The following is a 22,932-nucleotide window of genomic DNA, read 5'->3' on the forward strand; positions in this document are numbered from 1 at the left end:
ATCACCCCATTGTCACCCTGTGAAAGTAGCTCGCAGTTTCGCTCGGAAATCGAGCAGTTTGAAAAGTCGAGAAGCAACCCACTTGGCCTTGAAACTAACGGAAATGTGGTTTTCCTTAATAAATTGGCATTTCAGTTATCGCGATAACTTCTCGACGGATTTGTATGGGAGGACGTTTAATTTAGAAGTTCTCGATTCGTCGTCGTGTGGAAGCAATTTTACGGGGTTTTGCCGGCTGCGTACCCTGTGTTTTGCAGCTTCTTAAAATAATAGCCGTGGCCACACGGAGCGAAAATTTGCGCGCAAATTTGCACATTAATGCCAAAATGTTTTCGCTTCGATATGTTTACATGGCCGGGTTGAGGAAATTAAAATTGTTTTTTTGAAGAAAAGGATTGAATACACCAGCAATGATCACTCACTGTCGATGTAATGAAATTTCGATAACTTTGTGTGTCGTGTGGACGCAGTTTAACTATAAACCCTTATAACTGACAGCAGACAGCATTTGCTTTCTGCTGTCAGTTATTGCTGTCCCGCTCTCTCCTTAGGCAAATTGTTCGTCCTAGCTCTCTCATACACACTACAAATTGGACCCCTAAGTAAGCTTCTTTATTTAGCGGTTATTAAGGGCTTTATTTAGAGTTTTATTTAGGGGTTTTTGCTGGCAGGCAGGCCAATCGCCTACCACACAAACATTTTGTGAGCTGCAGAGAAGGACAGAAATTTTAAAGAGTTGTTCCTCGATTGCGTAGTGAAGAAGCTTCCCAGCTGGCACTTCAGTGAAAAATCGGTCGATCCTCAAAAAAAGCGAAGTAACGAGTTGCGCGTCGAGCTGTGTTTTTGTGTCTGTTTTTCTGTCTCCGGTCGTGTGTGATTACGCGTGCAGATAAGTGTGTGTTTACTATGCCCAGTGAGCAGTTAGAAGAATTGTCCTTTAGAAATGTTTGGGTCACGCCACGATCGCCCATAGCGGGCGCCGAAGAGCCGCTTGTTCCAAATACCCAGACGGCACCCAAAGGGATTCGTTACCCAAAATCAATCAACTCAAACGTGACCTTTTATCTCGCTCTCTCCTATAGTCCCCTTTCTTTCTGTTCTATACTCTTTCCCTACCCAAAATGAAGTACGCTTTGATTGGTCGGTGAGCCATGATGGCGGTGGCGTTTATTTTTGCTAACTTTGCCAAGATTTGACTGCCGCGATCGGGACTTTGCCGAATTTCGATCGAGGTTGCTCCGTCTCGTTTTTCTGTTCCCTTCTCTTTCGCGCTGCCGTTCGAATCGCCCCTCGTAATCGAAACCCACAAGCTCGCGCGCGAAATCTTGTCCTCCTCGGGGTTTCTTCCGCTCTTTCCCCTGCTGCCTACGAGCGGTTCCATAGTGAGCGTTGCATATGCCCCTTCCTCGACCCCGTCGCAGGCAGAGGGGTCTGCTCGCTGCACACTGGGCTTTTCTCGTCCGTGGAACACGCATGTAGAACCCGTGATGGCGGATCGCCGACGGAAGGTTGATCATCTTCCCAAACCCGCTTTGAAACTGTCGTCGATCGTGGCGTTGACGTGGAATGATCGACACCGCCATTGACCGTTCGGAAAACGGTGTCCGAAAGCACTTCATTGGTTAACCAGAGGTGCGCCAAACTGGCTTTCAAAGGAAACGTATCGGATGGGTGCAGCCACGAGCACGAAGGAATTTCGTTTCGGAAAAGTGGACCGAAAAGTCTAGGCCGACCACCGCAACCCACGAAGATAATCATCCTTGGCAGTCGATGATGGTGATGGTGATGATGGTGATGAAGATGAAGATGCGGCAGGCGCTGGCTACTGTTGGTGGGTTTGGAAAAAGAAACGTAAAATTACCCACCCCTGAGTGGCGTCTGCCCATCTCTTCGTGTGAAATGCTGTGTGTGCATGTGTGCGTGCGTGTGTTGTGTGTGCATCCGTAGCGGAGAGTCGTGGCTGACGTGGTAGTTCCCTCATCACCCCATCGCCTTCATTCAATCTCGTTCCGCGATTGCTGGGGCCCCCCTCCCGGCTTATGATCTATTATTTTTGGGGCGAGGAAAAATCTGTGTCTCTGGCCGGTGCCGATTCGAGGGTGTAGTGACGGTGGTGGTGGTGGTGGTGGTGCTGTGTGTTAAAAGCAGGGGAGGTTGGTGTCCGGTTGAAGCGCGAGCATAATTGGTAAAGAGGAAAAGGCACACACGAAGAAGAATACGATCTGTGAGGCAGCCGGTTTCCAGCATCCACGAGGGAGGGGGTCTAGAGCGTCTAGCCAAAGAGCGTGTATCGTCGTCTACGAGGCAACCGACGACGTCCGGACGCACCGATCGGAGGTAAGCTATTTTCGGGGCCATCATCCATTTCTCGTGCAGCCAGCGACCGATGCTCCGAGAAGCGTTTGATCTTCCAATGGGGCGCGTAGGTATGGAGGACGGAGACCTGTCAGCCGTAGATGGCTGCTTCTTCGCTTTCCAAACGCCGTCGTTCGTGCACTCTAGCAGTAGGCTAGCATATTTTTATGCTTCATCGGCTTCTTGTTCCATCGAGTAGGCGCGATCGCGCACCGCAGCTAGGGGGACATGTTTCGTGCGCTCAACTATCAACACCCATCCGAACTCATGTGTTCGTGTCCGGTGTCGCGATTGCTAGTGCGATACAGTTGTTGTACTTGGCCGGTTCCTGTTCTCTGGTGCCGGTACATTCTGATAAGAGAAGGAAAATCCTTACTGATAACATACTGCTGTGAAGAAACCTCAACCCGAGAGTGGAGTGAAGGGAGAGAAAGAGAGTAGCGCGCGGTCGTGAAGGTGTGTTCTACAAGAAACGAACGAACCGTTCCATCAAGGTTAGTCACAAACCGGACGGAATCGATCCAAACCGTTCCGCCGATATCGTCATAGTGATTGCTCAAGTGGAACACAATCAAGCGACGCTGCCTGTAATCACGATGGTGCAGTGCGCTACAGTGTCCACGGCCATCGCTAATGAGCAACGAAAGAAGGTCTCTTGGAACAGAGGCTTCGGCCCAGCGGAAGTTATCATTTGCCACCTAAGCGGGAAATGATACTCCACCACGGCTTCATTTCGTTGTCAAACGAAAACTTCAAAGAAAACTTCGTTGTTTTGCTTTTCCAGCACTGTATATGGTGTCTAGCTGGAGAAGCCAGTTCTAGGCCACGCCGGCAACCCTTGCTTTGCTGCAAAAGTTCAAAACCCCTCACTCTTCCCTCCAGACGGCGCCACGGAAATTTGACATTTGTTTCCGGTGCACGACGAGAGTGCATTTCCCCCCGGTACACGGTGTTTCGATTATGCTTCGGTTGCATGTTTTGCGCCGGCATCGGCAAACGGTTTAGCATAAAGTTGAAATCCCCCCCTCCCCCCTCCTTCGCTCCCTTTTTCCAGAACATGGCAGTACACAGTTCCGCCTGGCCTTTCCAACATATTTCCCGCCAACAACCAGAAGGTGCTTCCCGTCGAGCCGAGCGCGGTGCTGGTGGAGCAAGTGTTGGAAAAATGGAATGTAACACACGGGCGCAATATGGCCGGAGAAGGGGAAGGGTAGTGGAAATTAGTAATTCGCGCGAACATCCTTGCTAACACGTGTCGATCGCGGTTGCGGTTTGATGATCGCGGCCACCGTTTTGCGGTGCTCGGCCGTTGAGTCTGTTTGGGGAAAGTGAAAATCGATCTACGAGCTGTAGGATTGCGGAAGGGGTTGGCACAAGGTATACCAATTGATAGGTAGCGTAAGGTTTCGTGTAATTACAAACCAGTGCCTCTCTTCTTTTCCTGCTTGCCCCGGTGCATGATGCGGAAGATTGATCTCCGAGTGTCCGTAGCTGATGATGATTCTGTTCGATCATTTGTCGGACAGAAATCGTATTGCATGTTGCTATGCTAGCAATGCCTTGTGGTTTCTTTTTATCTGCATCGTTGGTGGCTATTTTATTAGAAGAAAGCAAGAAGTAAAACAACCTTGTGTATCGGTCTTTTTAAATGCTTTTATGCTCGCTTGAAACACGCAATGTACAGCAACGTAAATCCAATCCCGCGAAATTGAAAACTCGATTGTTTAAATGCCGCGTACCGGAAAAAATCTTTCTGCATAAAACGGATTAAAGCCATTTATCCTAATTGATTTTTCCGGCCAAACCAACCGTTCTCACTCGCCGGTGGCGTCGCGTCGCGTCGGATCCGATCCGATCCGACGACCGGCTTTTCAATCATCAACCGATAAGCGGGCGTGCTATTTTGAGATGGAAGATAAGCAATTTATGAACTCATCGAAACACTTTTGTGGCATGCCGGGTTCCCCCGGCTAAAGGCATCTCTAACCAGTGGTTCCCAAACTCCCCCCCGGAAATCCTCTTCGCCTTTGATGGTATTGCGTGAAGTGCACAAATTGTTTACACTTCTGGCGCCCTCGAAAGTAAATAATCGGTCGAGGAGAAGAAGCAAAGGCAACAAACGGAATGTTCCGCAGCATCCCCCCTCCCCCTGCCCAATATCTTCTTCGATCGTCGTAAGGAGCGGGCGTGCACCAGGCTTTTGAGAAACGGAGATAATAAATTGGGTGAAAAATCAATTTTCCTCCAAAGACGCGAGCACTTCAACTCCTACGCCTACGGCACCCTCCCCCCCCCCCCCTCTTTCGTTTTCTTTCTCGCTCTCTGTCTCTCATCAAACCATATTCCGCAGACGGCAGAAGCTTTAGCGGGCCACGGATCGTCTTGTTGGTTCTTTGGCCAACGTGGGTGGGTGGGTGGTCTCCTGTTCTAGTTAATCATGTTGCGGCACACCGATCGGGTCGAGGATGATTAAGCCTTTTGGAGTGGTGGAGAAACGTAGGGGTATGGTCGGTCTTCCTTCCATCGGTGGTGGCCGAATGAAAATCAATACTTCATTCGCTGTAGTGGGAAAATGGGAAGAGGTTTTGGTTTTGATTTGTGCGGTCGGCTTTTCTCCGTGTGCGCTCTTGACATGAATTGTGCCAGCTCCTTGTGCCCGCCCCCACCCAACGGGTACTGGCGGAGGAATCAATCAGTTATCCTCCGTTCCTTTTGATATGTTGCGCGGCCTGCCCGGGGGCCTGCGGGACCCGAAATGCTGTCGTAAGTCTTGAAGCGCTTACTTCGACTTTCGAGTGGACGGACAAACCCGGAAGCTATCCTTGGGGGGGTGTTTATGTTTAATCCTTCGCCATGGAGACCACCAGCTGGCTCTTTATCGCTCGAATCGCATCTGGTCGGCGGATGTACTTCTCCTCACATATTGGCCCCCCGAAAACCACATACAGCAGGCACGGGGATTATACGGAAGAGGCGAGGGGCTCTGGATGTTCGCGTATGTTTCGCGTTGAGGCATCGTTGCGCCTGTGCCTGTGACATTACGTAAGGCGGCTGACTGATAGAGGGACGTACGATGCCAATTGTTTACTCTAGCCCGTGTGTGTGTGGTTTTGTTACTTTTCAAGACCGCGATGTTTCGGTTGTTTCTGCCACCGTATTCCTTCGCTTCTTGATTTGCTACCCGAGCTTCTTAGTCCCCCAAAGTGTTGGTGTTCGTTGATTATGGCCGTTTTATTTGCTGACGATATGACCACAAATTGCTGATGTGGCGCATCATATTCCGTCCGTCCCGGTATAGATTGGCAATTGAGCATTAATGTAAACATTGATTGTTTAAGCTGATCACCATTTAGTTGAAAATACAAACAAACAAACAATGGACCAGCCCAGCTTGTGGACAATCAAGAAGCTCGCCGGTTGTCGCTGTGGCCAATTTTCTTCTTTCGGACCGGACCGGATTCGGCTCGGTTTGGCGGCTCTCTGCTCTCATTCTCAGACCTTCATTAGGCCAGGGAAACGAATGGAGCCACTCCACGGAGCACGCTTCATTGCCACGATCACGGACGCGACACCATCGCGCCTGGCGGTCGGTTGGTCGGTCGGGGGACCGGCGCTTTCGGGGCACATTTCACACGACCCGCTCACGGACTCTCACGTCCGTCCGCCTGCGCTGCGCTACCCTCATCATCATCCAGCTAATAAAATAAACGATCGTTATCCGCACTTTCCGTGTTCGTGTTACGCTCGGTTGTGCGACCGCAACGACGCCGACTCCGACGCTGATGGCAACAGCACCGTGCACGCTACTATCATCCCGGTTCCGGAATCGGAACACGGTGTCACCGGCACGTCGCATAATGTTGTTAGGGCTTTAGCATTTGGCAACGGCGCGCGGGATTCGAATGCGAATGCGGGATGACAAGGCTACTCGCCCGCCGCCAGAGTAAGAACACCAGCAGCGCAGCTACACCCGCAGCCGTCTTTAACCGGAACCATATCAGTGAGCTTATGTTCGGCATTTAGTGAAACAAAGCAAAAATGCCACGCGATAGACCGATGCCGGGCACCCAGAGCATGGAAAACTGGAATTAACTCTCCCGCTCTCAGCAAATTAGTCACAGCAGGAGCTCATTACACACCAACGAAACCCTGGGATCTAGCTTTTCGTACGGCGGAAATTATCTCTGGAAACGGCAGGAAAGGGGAACGTAAACGAATATGCCGCAAAAAGGCGAATAGTTGTGTAACATTTTATTTAAAATTTCATTATTATACGTTACTGTTGCTGCAAATAGCATTTTGGTGGTTTTAAGTTAGGCTTTTTGGTGTTTTTAATTAAAAAAATCAAGAGACAAGTTGGTAAACTAACCACTAACGTAAATATGTTTGTATATTTCTTGAAGAAAAATGAATTCTGTGTCATCAGAATAAGCTTTTACAATTGCCTTGTGCTGTAAAAGCTCCAACTCAAAGCAATAAGTTGAATTGAATTTTATTTTAAATCATCTTCCCAAAAAAACGGATATTTAAAAAAAAAAAACTTTCGCCAATCGCCATGCTCTAGTCCTCTCCGATTACCTCGAAAGGTTTGTGAGTGGTGGTCTCTAAAGCTCCTTTTTCGAATGTGTTTTATCCCACTGCCATTCGTGCCTCTTCCGTGGTCAGCATCAGCAATAAAAGACACCCGGGAATGTTTTCCTAGCAAATGACAAATGTGTAAAACGCAAACACGCCAACCAAAGGCAGCCAAAAAGGGAGGAGAGGGGGAGGGGGAAACAGAGACACGGGTGGCGAGAGTGGTGGCGTGAAAGTGCGACCACCATCACCACCACCACTGCGAACCTAGTTCACGCGGATGTCGAGAGTGTTAGAACTATTTTTGGGGTAAAGGGGCTTCGGTCGCTACCGTTCCGTTTTGCGTGACAACATTTGAACGGTTTTTCAGTCACCCAGTCAGCCACACTCAGCAACAACCGGACTTTGAGCTGTGGAACAACTGACCTCCCCCTCCCCCTTCCCGTGGCAGTTGACACTCGACGCGACCAGAATGCGTCTTGCGACAACAAACAACAGAACCGACCGGGGACCTGGACGGTGGGGATAGCCTTCTGTTTGTTGTCCACACACACGCACACACCAATGCAGCAGCAGAAACGACATAATAAACACGCTCAATTAGGAACCGAGAACCGCTCGTTCGCTCGCATTCCGCTCAAAAGACGCTTATGACGGACGATCGGAACAACCGGCGAGATGTGTCCGTCCGTCTGTGCGTGTGTGTGTGTGTGTTTGCCGGAAAATTCTGGCCATCTGGTCAGGACGATGAGCAGCAGGATAACTAAATTCCCGGTCCGTAAGCTTTCGACTTCGACTTTTGCTCATTTAGCGCCAGCCAGTCATCAGGTTTCCCGGAAGCGAAGGAAAAGAAAAGCCAAGCCCCCAACCCGGGAGAGGTGTCCCTGCACTCCCACCGTGGATGGGGCTAATGCTACAAAATTGTGAAAATAAAAGGCTTACGGGGGGGAAAAAAGGAGGAAGATTGGACCGTTACCGAGGGGCCGTGCGGTGTCGCGAGGATGGGATGGTATTTTCGGGGCTTTAAGTCCTTGGCGGCTTGTCGTTTGTCCTTAATCCTTGTGCTCGGTCGGACACCCGGAAGGGGGATGGGGGGGAACTAATGTATCCTCGGCTTGTGTCTGGCCGACCAAGTTCCAAGGATTAGAGCCATTAGACTGGGCCCGGGAAGTGGAGATGCTCGCGTCAATCGAAAAGAGGGCCCTCGGATTGGACCGCGCGCGGTGGTTTTTGGTCAACGACTTCACTCGGCACCACCACCACAACGCTGGTTTGTCCGGTCTGATAGCCTAATTGGATTAGTTTCTGTGGCCGGGATGGGACCGTATGATTCTCCGGAACCCAAACCACCACATAACTGCTGATGCTTTAGTCGGGTTTGGGAATGGGATGCTGCTGTGGTCTTCAGCCATCATCACGGCAGCTACAGTGCTGCTGCTACAACTGATGCTCTCCTGTTGCGTACGGGGAGGGTCCCTAGATGTGGGGGAGGTCCATTTTAGGGCATTTCATTGGTTCGAATCCGGGTTTCACGTGTGTAGCCACGGAGGAATAGGGTAAAATTAAATACATTTTTATTTCCGTGAGTTGTTTTCAAATAAATAAGCGATTTCGTACAAGAAAAACCACAGGACTCGTTCGCACTGCGTTCACCGGAGCGCACTGATTAGAACGGCCGAACGGTACGGCAAGCACGGTGGCATGCAGCGTAAAAAACCGGCAGCCGGTAAATGGCGTGAAAATGCAAAGCAAAAGAATGGAAAAACGATAAACATCCGAACATTATGCTCGGTGGCACTCGCGTGGCATTACTGTTCAACTCAACGCCTCCCCGAAACATCATCATTGCTTCGTGTAGAAGGTGGTTTCTTGAACTTTGGTGCGCCCTCTTCCTTGGGCATTTCGGGCATACCCACTGCCGCCCCCGGGTTGGCTTTCGGGCGTGGTTCCGGAAAAATAAACTTAAACCTCGTAAACTGTGGAGAGTATTAATTGTGAGCGAGTAAAGCGATTCCTTTCCTTCTCATTCGCATTGTGTGTGTTTGTGTGACGTAGCCGCCGTTCTAAAGGATGTGGTGCAAAAGGATTTCCTGTGCTTTCCCTGCTGCTAAAGCCGGGCCGCTTTCCATTACTCGATAATGAAGCGGAACAAATTGTTTTTCTAAATGACTTTGCAAAACGATGGCTCATTTGACATGAGCGTAGCTTGTTGGTAAGTGTCTGGCGGTAGCTTTTTTTGGTTTTTCGTTTGCGTGCGTCTGTTGCAGACCCAAAACCCGGTAGACATTGTTTGACTTTTTGTGGGATTTCAAGTTGAAGAGGGCGCTGCTTGCCGCCAATTAATGTGCTTTGCTTTGAGTTAATCCCAAATTTTAAAAGGCCGTAAAGCGGACTTCACTCGCAGATGATGCTACTGCTGCCGAGAAAAGGGATTAGCCGCTGTCACGCGTCATCCCATTTATGTAAATGCCCCGGCTAGGTTGGGGCTAGGGTTTTGTGGCGTACAACCGATCTTCTTAAATGTAGATCATTTTTTGGAGCAAGCGCGCTGTCACCGGAGATTACTACCCGGTGTACCCGGTTAGCTAGTCAAACTGGGGCGACGTCTGCCGTTAATGACACTAGACAAGTGGCTAATGGGGAGCGGAATGGCGCAAGGTGCTGTGTCACAGCAGACGACACCCGGTTTGCAACACAAAATATCAATTTTGCTCAAGGCACACGATGAAGGCCACGCGGCTTGCGAGCAACATGAGCACCAGGGTCGTGAATGTGAAACATAAATCAACTGCGATATCCGCCATTTCTCTATCTTTATTCATTCTCTCCTGTCTGTTTCTTTCTCACTACCGTTCGCTCTATGCTCTGAGCGAACAAGCATGAAATGAGACTGAGATGAACGCAAATCATATCTTCAAGCATCGATAGCGTCAACGCCACGGGGCACGGTCTGGGACTATGGCGTGCGGCGTGAGCAGAAGCAACAGCTGAACGAACGTCTTAACGGACCATTGCGAGGTGACAAAGAAAGTTGCATGCATGATCGGTTGATGTCGTCGGTCGGAGCACAAGAGAGAGGGTTCAGTGAGGAAAGCATTAGTCCCATCACCCTGTTCCCGTGACCGATACAAGCAGGAGGCACCGTTCGTTAACCGATATTTGTACCGGAACGTCGTTTTCGGCCATCCCGCTTGTCGTCAGATCGTCAACAGTATCAACATGGCAAGGCGCATTGGCCTCATGTCTACCAGTTGATGAAGCGTTGCTACTGTGTGCTGCGGGCGTTGGCTAGCCGTTTTTCCATCAATCTGATGTTTTGTGAGGAGAGGAACATCGCTGTGGGTTGGTGGTCGCCTCTGTTCCGTGAATTTAATGAACTGAAAAAATGATGTTGTTTTACTACACAAAAGAGGTTTATTAAACGGTCGTAAGTGACTTCATAACATTCGCAAACAAGCCAGAGTTGATGCCAGCTCATCTACTGCAGCTACGTGCGCCGCTCTACCCCGGGGTCTTAAATGCCATTTTGTTGTCATATGACTGCTCGGCGCTACCCGTTTTCCCATCTTTTCGAGCCGTGTGCCATACGTTCCGAGTTCCCAGATTGCGGATCTTTCGTTGACATTTTTCTTCGTCAACGGCTGCTGCGTTGCCGGGCGTCAGCAGCCGGCACCAGCGTCATATCGTCTGTCTGGTTTCCAGCGTCTGATGCATGCAGGGGAGAGAGAGAGAGATAGAGAGACTGTGGTTTGAGTAAATGAGAAAATTGGATGCATGTCGTTTACCGTCTAGCAAAGTCAAACCCCCCAACCATCACCACTCGTCTCGGTCGTTGTGAGAGCTCCCCAGTCAACTCGGCTAACGGCGATGAAGATCATTGATGAATTCAATAAGTGCGCCGGAGTGTTCAGCCAGCCAGCCAGCCAGCCATCCACCGAACCTTTGCTCGTACTCTGGGTTTCGTCATTCGTCGTGATTTGTGTGAAATGGATATTTTGCTCTCATCCTCTTCGTTTTGACGCCTCGAATCATATAAAGTAACACAGAGTCTCTGTTGCAGTAGTGATGGGGGCCCCTTGGAGGCATCAGTACGAATACAGGCAAATAAGTTAATTAATTTAATCTTTTGCAAAGCATCCAGCTCCGTGTTTGGGCATGTGGTGAATGGCATTCCAAGCCTTCCAAGCTGGATACTAGTGTACGGAGCTCTTTTTCATCTTTCTGCTCTATTCAAATGGTCCGTCCCGTACTGTTGGCTCTCAGTTGCTGCTGGGTTGTTTGGCTATCATTATGGCAAAGAGAAAACTGTTTACGCAGTGAAGCATGAAACAACTTTTCAAAGGAAAACAAGTCTATTGATCGATAACAGGATGTTTCCATTTCGTTCTATTTTCCATCAATTCTTGGAACTGTTAGCAGTTTAAATTTGCGGAATATATTAAAGAGTACTTACTGTGCCTATCGTTCGCTTCGATCAACTCTTTCTAAAAGAGGAAGAGCTAGAAACTTTCTTTCAAGGATGGTTGGAGGTGTTGCGATGATTTCCTGGGCTTTAAAAACAGTTAAACACACAATTCGACAATGTTTAAGTTCGTGAAGCTTATATATTTTGATTTAAAAGTGGTCTTCGACGTTTAATTGCAATGTGATATAAAATTTAAATTCAAAATTGGGATGTTTCTATTTCTTTTCCATCTAAAAAGGAGTTATATAAAGCAATTATTCTGTGATTTCAATTTCCATGAAAACGTTCTCTAAATATAAATAAAAAATAATAATTTCAATTCCTGTCATGTAATCAATGCCGTAACGAGAACAAGTTCTATTGCAACATGAGCAACGGAAGTATTAACAACTATTACATGTCATTTCTGCGTCTTTCTCATAAATGAATATAACAGATGATGTCAATGAAGTGAAACCCTTTCAGTACAAGTACAAGAAGATGAAAAATTATTACACAATAACTATTTGAATAGATAATTTAAAAGTGAAAGCACCTTAAACGTTTTGTTTTTTGCGGTGTTGGGGTTCTATGCTCTCCGTTCCCAAGCTTGATACACTTAAAGTCCACAAAAGCCTAACAATGAACTGACTAAAACATACGGTAACTCCCCTGCCCTGATCATTGGCAGACAGGAAAAGAATAAGGAAGTTAATTTACGCGCCGCTACTGTTCGGTTCGGTTACACATTTCGGGAAAGTGAAAAATCCGAAACGCCATTGCGCCAAGAGAGGGAGGGGGCTGCCACCGACGGCAAAATAAAACTCTCGGACACAAAGCGAAATCAACCACAATCCTCCCACACACCTTCTCCGGCCTTCCGCCGCACAATCGACCCTTTCGTCTCGCCAATGTCGGAGGCGGTGGCGGCTCGGTTCGGTTCGGCTGATTGGTTTTTCGGCCTTTGCTCGGCTGGAAAGTTTTGCCTCGCTCGTTCGCTGGCTTCCCCAGTTTCGCCCGTTCCGGTTCCGTGCGTAAGGTCCGGTTTGTGGTTGTGGCACATCGTCCACCGTCCACCACGCGACCACTCGGAACCGGAAACGGAACCGGGCTACCGGATACGAGTTCCTTATGGCTGCTCTTGCCTTTCATCCGTGTCCGTGTCCCGGTACTACTGTAAGTAGCGGGCTTTTCATTACATCCCGTTTTCCTCCCCCCCCCCCCCCCTGCTTTTCCCTGCCCCGAAGCTCGAAGGGTGAACTCCGCAGTCCGGTGTCTGTCCGGTGGTAAAACTTCGTCTAAAATTAGTACCTCGGTCGCTCGGTCTCCGATCCGCTGTTGGTTTGCATTCCGAATGCCTTTTTGGATAGGCTGGATATTTGGGGATTGATGGCAATGAGGAGGAGGAGGGGTTGGGTGAGGAGCAGAAGGCACTTGGGAGGTTCGCACGCGAAAGAAAAAGGCCAAGCCATAAACAATTGTTCCATTGGTTGCCATGTTGGTTCCTCCCGAAAGCACTTGAAGGATGATCGATAATGCAAAATGGTTTTCCTTCGCCAGCACTTGGGCCAGAGGGGCCCCAAATTTTACATTTTTTTTCTCTATTCTCTCTCTCTTCTTTTCCTGCGTGTGATAATCGGCTCTTTTCATGATCGACTCTACCCCGAAAAAGGCTTTCCCTGTCATCACTTTCGTTAACAATGAAAGCTTTTATTGGTTTCTCGCAGCGCAGTTCCCGGTTTTTTCCATTGGTTTGGTTGAAAACGACGCCTATTCAGCGGTTTATCTGCGAACTTCGCTCTGTCCCCGGCTCAGACCATCTCGGTGTGACGTGTGCGATGGTTGGCGCGCCTGTCAATGGCCGTAGTAACGTCACCACAATCTGTCAGCTGAGCAAATTTGCATTCCATGAGTGTGGGGCTGTAGCGGTGATCAGAAGGGCAGGGCCCAGCGAAAGGGCGAAACAACATCATCTCGTCCGTTTCTCGTCATTCAGACCGATCCGAAATCGTTCGATGTTGATACGAAAGTGCATATGTCATCGAAACCCTTTCGCGGGACGCGTACACCGAACGCACAGAAGATTGTGTGCGTGCGTCCCACATTGTGTTGAGCGCCAGAGCGGCGCTCGTTGTGGATGGAGCCAACGTGGCCGCTGTTGTTGTTGTGTGATCGGCCAAACTCCGGAGGAGGGTTGATCACCGATGGTCGACTAGCGATAAATGGTTGGCGAAATGTTTTGCATTAACTTCTGCCGATCCACTTTTGACATTTGATAGCAGCCAATGCGGGAATAAATTGAAAACAAAGACACAACGTGCCGTTCGTGGCGAACGTTACATCGTGGCGCGAACAGAGAGTTCGCGTAAGGCACTTCGTTGACACGACAGAGCACGGTGGGTTTTGCACCGTTACCAGCCAGTGCCGGCATGCGGCTGGCCGTTACAAAGGTTCTACTAGCTACTAGGCGATCAGTGAGTAGCTTGCAAAACGCTCTCTCTCTTTTTCTCCCTTTATCGACTACGGATCGTGGAAGGAACTAAAATCTAAACGGGGTTTTATGAAGGAATTCACGGCCAGTAGCATGATGTGCTGAGCAAAAACTTTTCCCCGGCACCGGACACCCAAACACAATCGCAATCCGATGTAAGTATGATCAATTAACCGCGGCAACAACCCGGGTACACTCGGTAGGTGGTTAATGATGTGGAATGCTAGTGACAAACCTGGCCCGCGTGCTGATTGGACACGGCGTGGCACTCCGCTTACGTGGAGACAGGCCCAACAGCAGCATACACCACGACTACGACCACGTTGGCAGACGTCGTTCGTTCGTTCGTTCGTTCGTTCGATCGTGCATACACACTCTCGATGCCAACAAACCGGCTTTTTTTCGCTGGCCAACGCCATCGCTAGACGTGTGCCGCATAAGCAGTCGCCGCGCCGCGTCGCACCGGGCCGGGTTTTGAGGGCAAATGCCTAGCCGTTTGCTACAAAACCCGTTTCGAAAGTGGTACGCTCATGCATACCGAGGCGCGTATCGCAAAACGGTGACGTGTCGCGTGCTCTGGCGGAAGTGGTGTTCGTGGCAATGCTGTCTGTACCGAGAGGTGTGTACAACCACGGTCGTATCTAGGCGGTAGGCAAGGTACCGGCTAATCGCGATAAGGAAAGTAATAGCAGATTGCAATTTTAAGGGGGTTTCTTGTGTGGGTGTTAGTCCATTGTTGAGCTGGAGGAGGTGGTGGTCTGATTTTGAGTCATGCTGTTGGGCATGATTAGCGAATAGTTTGGTTAATGCAAACAAATGCATTAGGGTATGTGTAGTCTTGGAGAAGGGAATTTTCTATCCATGTCTTCAGATTGTCGCCATGTTGCATTGTGGACCTGTTGTTGCGGTTTGCGGGGTTTCGATTGGTGTCGCTAACTGTTTTCACAAACAATATAATTCATGGACAAAGAAATGGAGCAGGAGAAATCGATTTCGCACATTTTTGGTTGATTCGCTACCTTGCAGTTTGCGCTACACAATGCAGTGTTTCTACGTGTTTCAATAAGTAAAAGTTGAAAATTTAACGACATTCAGCTAATTGATGTAAATTTGAGATGGGTGTCCATAAAATCTTTTATTGTTTAAATAGGTTAATTGTAAGGAGCTTGTCCTAAGGTCCTTGTAAGCTGATAGCTGCTGGATTTTTCGTTGGTTGGTTAAGTAAATATTTTGGTTCTGAAGAGTTTCTGAATATCGGACAATAAAATTGCGCCCTTCTCATCGTGATTTGGTTAAATTTTTTTATCACATTTTGGCACTTTTTTTGTAGAAACAAATGGTTTGACAAGTATTCAGACAAGTCGAAATAGACTAAGGCCTGAAGAAAACACCACGCTTGGGGAATAATGTCGGATAAAATAATTATTTTTCGCAATGTTTCGCATTCTATAACGATATTGATAAAAATGATTGTACAAACGGTTTGCGATTTCACAATTTATTTTATTCGTAATGTCACATAATACTAGCGGTACGAAAAACAAGAGTCCTTTATTTATATATGTAATTTATTTATTTACCCCTCAATCCGGTTTCCATTCAGTCGTGCGTTAATGGAGAAGCATTTTTCCTCCATTTCAAATGTTTTTTTCCGCAACATTCCGTCCTGAAGCTTTGGCAATACTGATGGGATCATCATGTGTCCCGACGCTAATAACAATCTACGATCGCGACGCTCTACGACCTAGAAACGGCTGTACGTGCTGCTGTGTAACCGCCTAAAAATCGTCATCTGTCCGAGCCGTTTTTCGAAGCTTTGATTTAGTTTTCCCCTAGTGGACAGCCCCCCCCCCCTCCCCCCTGTTTGTGTGGGAATAGCACTCCGGTGCGATGGATGGGAGAACCTGCTTTTGATTTCAGTGCTCCACAGTGCCAGCAACGACGTGCCCAGCAGGTCTCTGAAGATTAGGAAGACAACAAAGCGCAGCGCAGCCATCTTCGTAGCGTTTGCTCTCGGATCTTATGCTTTGGCAGGCCAGGGCAGAGGAAGGGCAGTGGTGTCAGTGGACGCTTTATGCGCTTCCAAGTGCGTCCATGAATCCCCCCCCTCCCCTTGCCTCCCGCCCCTTTTCCCCCCATCTCGAATTGCTCATGTTCTCGCCATCTTCAATCCACGGCAATCGTAAATCGTGCGAAAAGCGATGCCCGGCAGGGGTGGGTGGCGCGATATGCGCACCAAGGCCCTCCGAGGCTTCTGATTCGATTTATAGTTTTCCAGCTCATAATCACCGGGCGCCGCGCTGCGCACACGATGGTTTGAAATGTCGAGCGTGTCGGAAAATCGCACGATTTATGGCACGATGGCGAAAGGCGCGAAAGATGAGCGTCAGTCGTACTACGTGGCATGTCGAGGAGCGGCGCTACCACCGTGCGTCAGCAGCACTCCCACCCCGGATGGATGAGTCGGATCCATTTCAACGCCCGGACGTCGCTACTGTGAAGGTTTCGGATTGCGAGATCAAGAAACATAAGCTTCGAGCTCCTTTGCACCGAAGCAGCATACAGCATAAGTGGCTGGATTGGATCGTTTGATTGGTGACCGTGGTACAGAGCCCCCCCCCCACCGCGCACCGTGCGCGTGTATCCTATTCCCTTTTAGCCCCACAAAAGATGCACCTAATTGGGTCGCTTGGTGTGGGTGCCCTTTTTTTGTGAAGGACTTTCCGGTCGCATCCTTCCTTATTGATTTGGGATATTTTTAGCGTAGCATTGCGACCGGATTTACTTGCTCTACCATAATATCCTTAGCGTCTACAAAATGGTCAATTTGTTACTAATAAATATGGGGGAGAAAGACCTTTCTATTCTCTTAGCATTGCGCAATTGGATCTTTTTGTGTACCATCACGTTCACCTGGTCGGTCACCTGCAGACGAAAGAGAGTTAAATTATGTAAATTCGGTCACGCAAAAACCTGAGACCCACACACACACACACGCACGCACCCCGAATAGGGTTGGAAAAACATTTTCCGGGTAAATATTGTGACACACAGTGTTGTGGCCTTCGAAGGAAAATGTGAATCCGTAACCGTTTAGTTGTTGTCCCCCTAACCCGACCGATCAAAGGACAATGGCCACAAAGCGTCCTTTGTTGTCGGTCGGTCGGTGTTGTGTGTATGGGATGTATTTGGGAGGGGGGAGGGGGGGTTAGAGTTTTCTTTGATTTCTCTCCAGCATCCTGGAAAGCAAGGACAGGACCGCAGCAAGGATTGGTCGGAGTTTGTTATGCAGCCCGAACCAGCAATAATCACATTTTGACCCAACGTTGCCCTACAAACCAAATTTGAAATTTTGCAAGGCTTCATAGCGAACAAACCTGAATGGGGTGGTTTGTGGGCTATGAAGCCTTCGTGCCCCTATCATATAGAGCAATGCTAGGTGGGTTATACAGCCTTCTGAAATTTCATGTAAAAATTTCAAATTGCATACTTTCAGAGGTTTTTTCGAGTAGTTGAAAAAATCGAAAAAAAACTTTCGACCGCCCATCCACCATTTTGGATCGGCGATCTTCTCTGCTTGTCTCACTCCCTCGTTCTAGGTCTGCTCTTTCGTCATCGTCGTAGGTCGTGGTTTGTCGCGGTATGTCTGTCGGTGATGTATGTGGATGAATGAATGTGTATGAAGTGGAATTATGTTAGGGAGATGATAGGATTTGGAACGGGAGTTTCGAACACGCAACGCACTGAACCAATTCTTTATTGATAATCACCTGTTCACAAACGCTACATCAATACGTGAAATCGAGACCGTGCGCTGTGACAAAAAGTTCATACATTTTGAATTGTTCACAATGTCACAAATGTATCTTCGAATGATCATCATGATTCACATTGATTGAATTGGAAAACAAACATTTTGCTCAACAAAAAATGCGTGTCACGCTTCACGTGCGTATTGGCAACCGCGCACACGATCATCAGGTTCAACACGAACAATCGATTGCACCCTAAAACGCATCATACCTTGATACCAAATCAACACAACTTTTGACCAATCGCTATGCGCAAAGTGCATCTGGAGTAGTGTACTTTGTGTGCACTTTTTCGCGCAGCAATGATAGAAGAGCTGGCGAAGAATATAGCACAAACTATCGTGGGTTTTCCCAGGAATATGCAACATTAAAAGATGCCGTTTTGAGCACAAATCTCAACCATTCTTGAGCATGTTTTCCGCTAATCAAATTGCGCCAAAACAACACCAATTCGCGATCGTTTTCTTCTGCTGTTGGCTGCATCGACAGCGCCCTTTTCGGTGACTATCACCAACGCGTAGTAAACACCTTGGCGCACACGCCCTCCTCGCTGCAAACCCCTCCTCCATCATTGTTCGTACATCCTGCGTAGATTGTTGTCCTTTGTTGTGCATTCTACATTTCGTACTTGTCACCGGATGCTGTTGCCGATTGTTCTGCTGCTGTTTTGTTGTTCTCTTCTGATTGGACAACTGCACAAGCAAGACATTTTCCCGCATCACTTTAACCCGTTCAAATGTTGCGAAGAGATCTTCACCCCTTTCCCATCTCTCGCCCACGCAAGGGACGCGATCGCCCTTCCTTGCTGCCGTGGGCGGAGATCGCGCTTCGTATTTATCACTGCGTAGCTCTTCCGTGGGGAATCTTTTCTATCGCCGTTTTCGTAACCTAATCTGTGCACTTCATGGCATCATCTGCCTCGGTACAGCCGTTGAAAACGGTGCCAAGAAACGGATCAACATTCCCATCCTTTTTATGTTAAGAAAAACAGCTCTGTTCCTCGCTGTTTTGTGGTATAAATGCAAGTAAATGCACTTGGATAATGAGGCAAAATGTTTATGATTTGTGCATGTACATTATGCAAACCTTTTTGGCGAAGAATTGGGGCTAGAAACATCGAAAAATACATGTTCTGCCGGCTGTTTCTTTGAATGCGAACAGTCGCAGTGCAATAGATTAAACGGCTAAAGTTGTTCGAAAAGCAGATAAAATTAATTCGCGACAAGGTCTACCATTATCGTACGACAATCAGACGCACGTTTCTAATTGAAAATCGCCGGATTTATGCGAAAAAAAGCAAATCAAATCGCGGTGTCGCGGTGTGTTTCGATTCACATTTCGATCAATCGAACAAAATTCGGCAAGATTTCAAACTCAAACGACGAAAACGACCTAAAGTATTGCCGTCTCATCAGCCGTCTCGTTCGCGCTCATGCACAAAACTGCTCGATCTGGAGCTCGTATAGCGCTGTTTCATCGGAAGTCGCACTCACTCCTACACTCAGCATAGGAATCGTGGTTTGTAGGGTGGTGCTGTTGCTGGGGATCGTATTAAATTTGCTATTCTTTTCTGCTGCCGCGCCAAAACGCCTTATTACACTGGTATTTCTGGCCATTGTGTGTGTGCGAAGGTAAGGGATCTATTCAAGCGCCCTCTCCGTAAGGACACCGTAAGAGGCCTTGGAAGAAAAAAAAAAGCATTTTATAAGAAGTAGAAGTTCCATTTCTGGGCTGAACTATCTTGAATCAAATTTAAATTTCGGAACACAAGCTAAGCAACTAGCCAGCGGGAAATCCCATTTTCTGGTAGAGTAATTTCATTAAAACTCCCGCCACGAATTCCTGATTCTCTACCTTTAATCAACCAGCCGGTGGATAATGGAATGAAAGCAGCGATCTCACGGTAGAATCGTTACAAAATTAACACTCGCTATTTTTTTTGTTTTGTTTTTATTACTCCAGTGCTCCGTCATAGGAACTCTAGTTTCTGTTCAAACATTCCGGCGCATCCAGCAGCGCACCCGCCAGAGCGCTCTGTATGAATAAATCTGATCGTTGTTTTATGATAAGTTGCGGATCTTCTTTTTACGCTTCTGTTTTTTTTTAGTTGCTGCTGTTTTTTTTCTTTTGACAAACCACGGCGTCAAAGTGCGGTGCGAAATTCCTGTGGAAAGCCGCGGCTGATCCCGTGAGAGAGGGAAAGAGAGACACTGTGCAAAAGCGACAAACCGGTGAACATAAATTAAAATGAGGTGCGGAGTGTCGCGTTTCGCGCGCCGCAGAAACACCATCCGCGCATACCCTACAAACCAAATTTGAAATTTTGCAAGGCTTCATAGCGAACAAACCTGAATGGGGTGGTTTGTGGGCTATGAAGCCTTCGTGCCCCTATCATATAGAGCAATGCTAGGTGGGTTATACAGCCTTCTGAAATTTCATGTAAAAATTTCAAATTGCATACTTTCAGGGGTTATTTCGAGTAGTTGAAAAAAACGAAAAAAAAATTTCGACCGCCTATCCACCATTTTGGATCGCCGATCTTCTGCTTGTCTCACTCCCCCCGTTCTAGGTCTGCTCTTTCGTCATCGTCGTAGGTCGTGGTTTGTCGCGGTATGTCTGTCGGTGATGTATGTGTATGAATGAATGTGTATGAAGTGGAATGATGTTTGGGAGATGATAGGATTTGGGATGGGAATTTCGAACATGCAACGCACTGAACCAATGCTTTATTGATAACCACCTGTTCACAAACGCTACATCAATACGTGAAATCGAGACCGTGCGTTGTGACAAAAAGTTCACACATTTTGAATTGTTCACAATGTCACAAACATGCCTTCGAATGATCATCATGATTCACATTGATTGAATTGGAAAACAAACATTTTGCTCAACAAAAAATGCGTGTCACGCTTCACGTGCGTATTGGCAACCGCGCACACGATCATCAGGCTCAACACGAACAATCGATTGCACCCTGAAACGCATCATACCTTGATACCAAATCAACACAACTTTTGACCAATCGCTATGCGCAAAGTGCATCTGGGTTGGTGTACTTTGTGTGCACTTTATTGCGCAGAAAATATAGAAGAGCTAGCGAAGAATATAGCTCAAACTATCGTGAATTTTCCCAGGAATATGCGACATCAAAACATGCCGTTTTGAACGCAAAACTCCGACATTCTTGAGCATGTTTTCCGCTAATCAAATTGCGCCAAAACAACACCAATTCGCGATCGTTTTTTTCTGCTGTTGGCTGCATCGACAGCGCCCTTTTCGGTGACTATCACCAACGCGTAGTAAACACCTTGGCGCACACGCCCTCCTCGCTGCAAACCCCTCCTCCATCGTTGTTCGTACATCCTGCGTAGATTGTTTTCCTTTGTTGTGCATTCTACATTTCGTGCTTGTCACCGGATGCTGTTGCCGATTGTTCTGCTGCTGTTTTGTTGTTCTCTTCTGATTGGACAACTGCACAAGCAAGACATTTTCCCGCATCACTTTAACCCGTTCAAATGTTGCGAAGAGATCTTCACCCCTTTCCCATCTCTCGCCCACGCAAGGGACGCGATCGCCCTTCCTTGCTGCCGTGGGCGGAGATCGCGCTTCGTATTTATCACTGCGTAGCTCTTCCGTGGGGAATCTTTTCAATCGCCGTTTTCGTAACCTAATCTGTGCACTTCATGGCATCATCTGCCTCGGTACAGCCGTTGAAAACGGTGCCAAGAAACGGATCAACATTCCCATCTTTTTTATGTTAAGAAAAACAGCTCTGTTCCTCGCTGTTTTGTGGTATAAATGCAAGTAAATGCACTTGGATAATGAGGCAAAATGTTTATGATTTGTGCATGTACATTATGCAAACCTTTTTGGCGAAGAATTGGGGCTAGAAACATCGAAAAATACATGTTCTGCCGGCTGTTTCTTTGAATGCGAACAGTCGCAGTGCAATAGATTAAACGGCTAAAGTTGTTCGAAAAGCAGATAAAATTAATTCGCGACAAGGTCTACCATTATCGTACGACAATCAGACGCACGTTTCTAATTGAAAATCGCCGGATTTATGCGAAAAAAAGCAAATCAAATCGCGGTGTCGCGGTGTGTTTCGATTCACATTTCGATCAATCGAACAAAATTCGGCAAGATTTCAAACTCAAACGACGAAAACGACCTAAAGTATTGCCGTCTCATCAGCCGTCTCGTTTGCGCTCATGCACAAAACTGCTCGATCTGGAGCTCGTATAGCGCTGTTTCATCGGAAGTCGCACTCACTCCTACACTCAGCATAGGAATCGTGGTTTGTAGGGTAGCTTTCACCCTTTTTCGAGGGTTATTTTATGTTGGAGGTTTTTTCTTATTTTAAAAAATGCGGGAAAATGCATCTGGAATGAATCGCGTTTGCCAAGGTGTGGGGGGGGGGGCCAGAAGCATTTTGCAGGCCAAAGGCTTTCCGGCAAATTCGTTCTGCGGTGCGGACCCGGAAAGCGGAAAATAATATTCATTAAACTCGATGCGGCATTCCATTCAGTTCCTTAGGTGCTTTCCAATAGCAAATACCACACTGTCGACATATCGTATGGGTGATGGGTGGGTGGGTAGGGTGATGTGTCTAGATTGAACCGGGAAAAAATGTAATCGCTTAAGGACTTTGAAGAGAGGGAATACTTTGGGGTCCTTAAATTTTGCCCACGGGAATGCAGTAAAACGAAAAGGTGGGGGGTGGATCATCACCGTGGGATGTGGTTAGTAGCTTTTTTTGTAACTTACTCCCTTCCTCCCTCCTCTGCCAACTCCCTCATGGCATCTCCGGCGGCGATTTCTCCATTACTCAGTGTGTGTGTGTGTGTGTGTGTCTTTCTTTGGGCTTTAGAAGCGCTAGCTGGTGAGGTTAGCACTTCGTTATGCACGGAATTGTTGGACGGGCGGTTCGTTGGTTTTTTTTTGTTTCTTCACATTTCCTTTTTGCATTATCCCTTCTGCTGCTTGCCACCCAAAACGAGCAGTCAAACAGTCACTCGGGACGCATATCCTGCGTCGCAGGACCCGTGGAGAGGGGACGACGAATTGTAAGCACTCTCCTCCGCTCGGGCGAAGGCAAAAAACCGGCCCGAGGAAAAACCCATAAAAACCTCCATTTAGTAGAGATTGAAATAAAGCTGGCACAGCAAAACGGGTGGCTCGTCGGTCCGTCGCTATTGCCAAGGGTGGAATGCGAGCGCTTGGACTACGAGATGTGCATAGCATACGCAAGC

The 22,932-nt window shown here is 47.9% G+C and overlaps 1 protein-coding gene across 7 annotated transcripts in view; it reads left to right on the forward strand.

The window, feature by feature from the left end:
• Nucleotides 1-703: 703 nt before the first annotated feature.
• Nucleotides 704-22,932, forward strand: part of LOC125952321 (polypeptide N-acetylgalactosaminyltransferase 5) — an 82,000-nt gene continuing 59,771 nt past the window's right edge. For 3 of the 7 annotated variants that reach the window (XM_049681757.1, XM_049681750.1, XM_049681751.1), the window contains exon 1: nt 704-873. The gene's annotated coding sequence lies outside the window, so the exon portion shown is untranslated. The other 4 variants (XM_049681753.1, XM_049681752.1, XM_049681756.1 and 1 more) reach the window with 4 other exon arrangements.

The sequence above is a fragment of the Anopheles darlingi genome, chromosome 2 (genome assembly GCF_943734745.1).
Source record: "Anopheles darlingi chromosome 2, idAnoDarlMG_H_01, whole genome shotgun sequence".
NCBI lineage: Eukaryota > Metazoa > Arthropoda > Insecta > Diptera > Culicidae > Anopheles > Anopheles darlingi.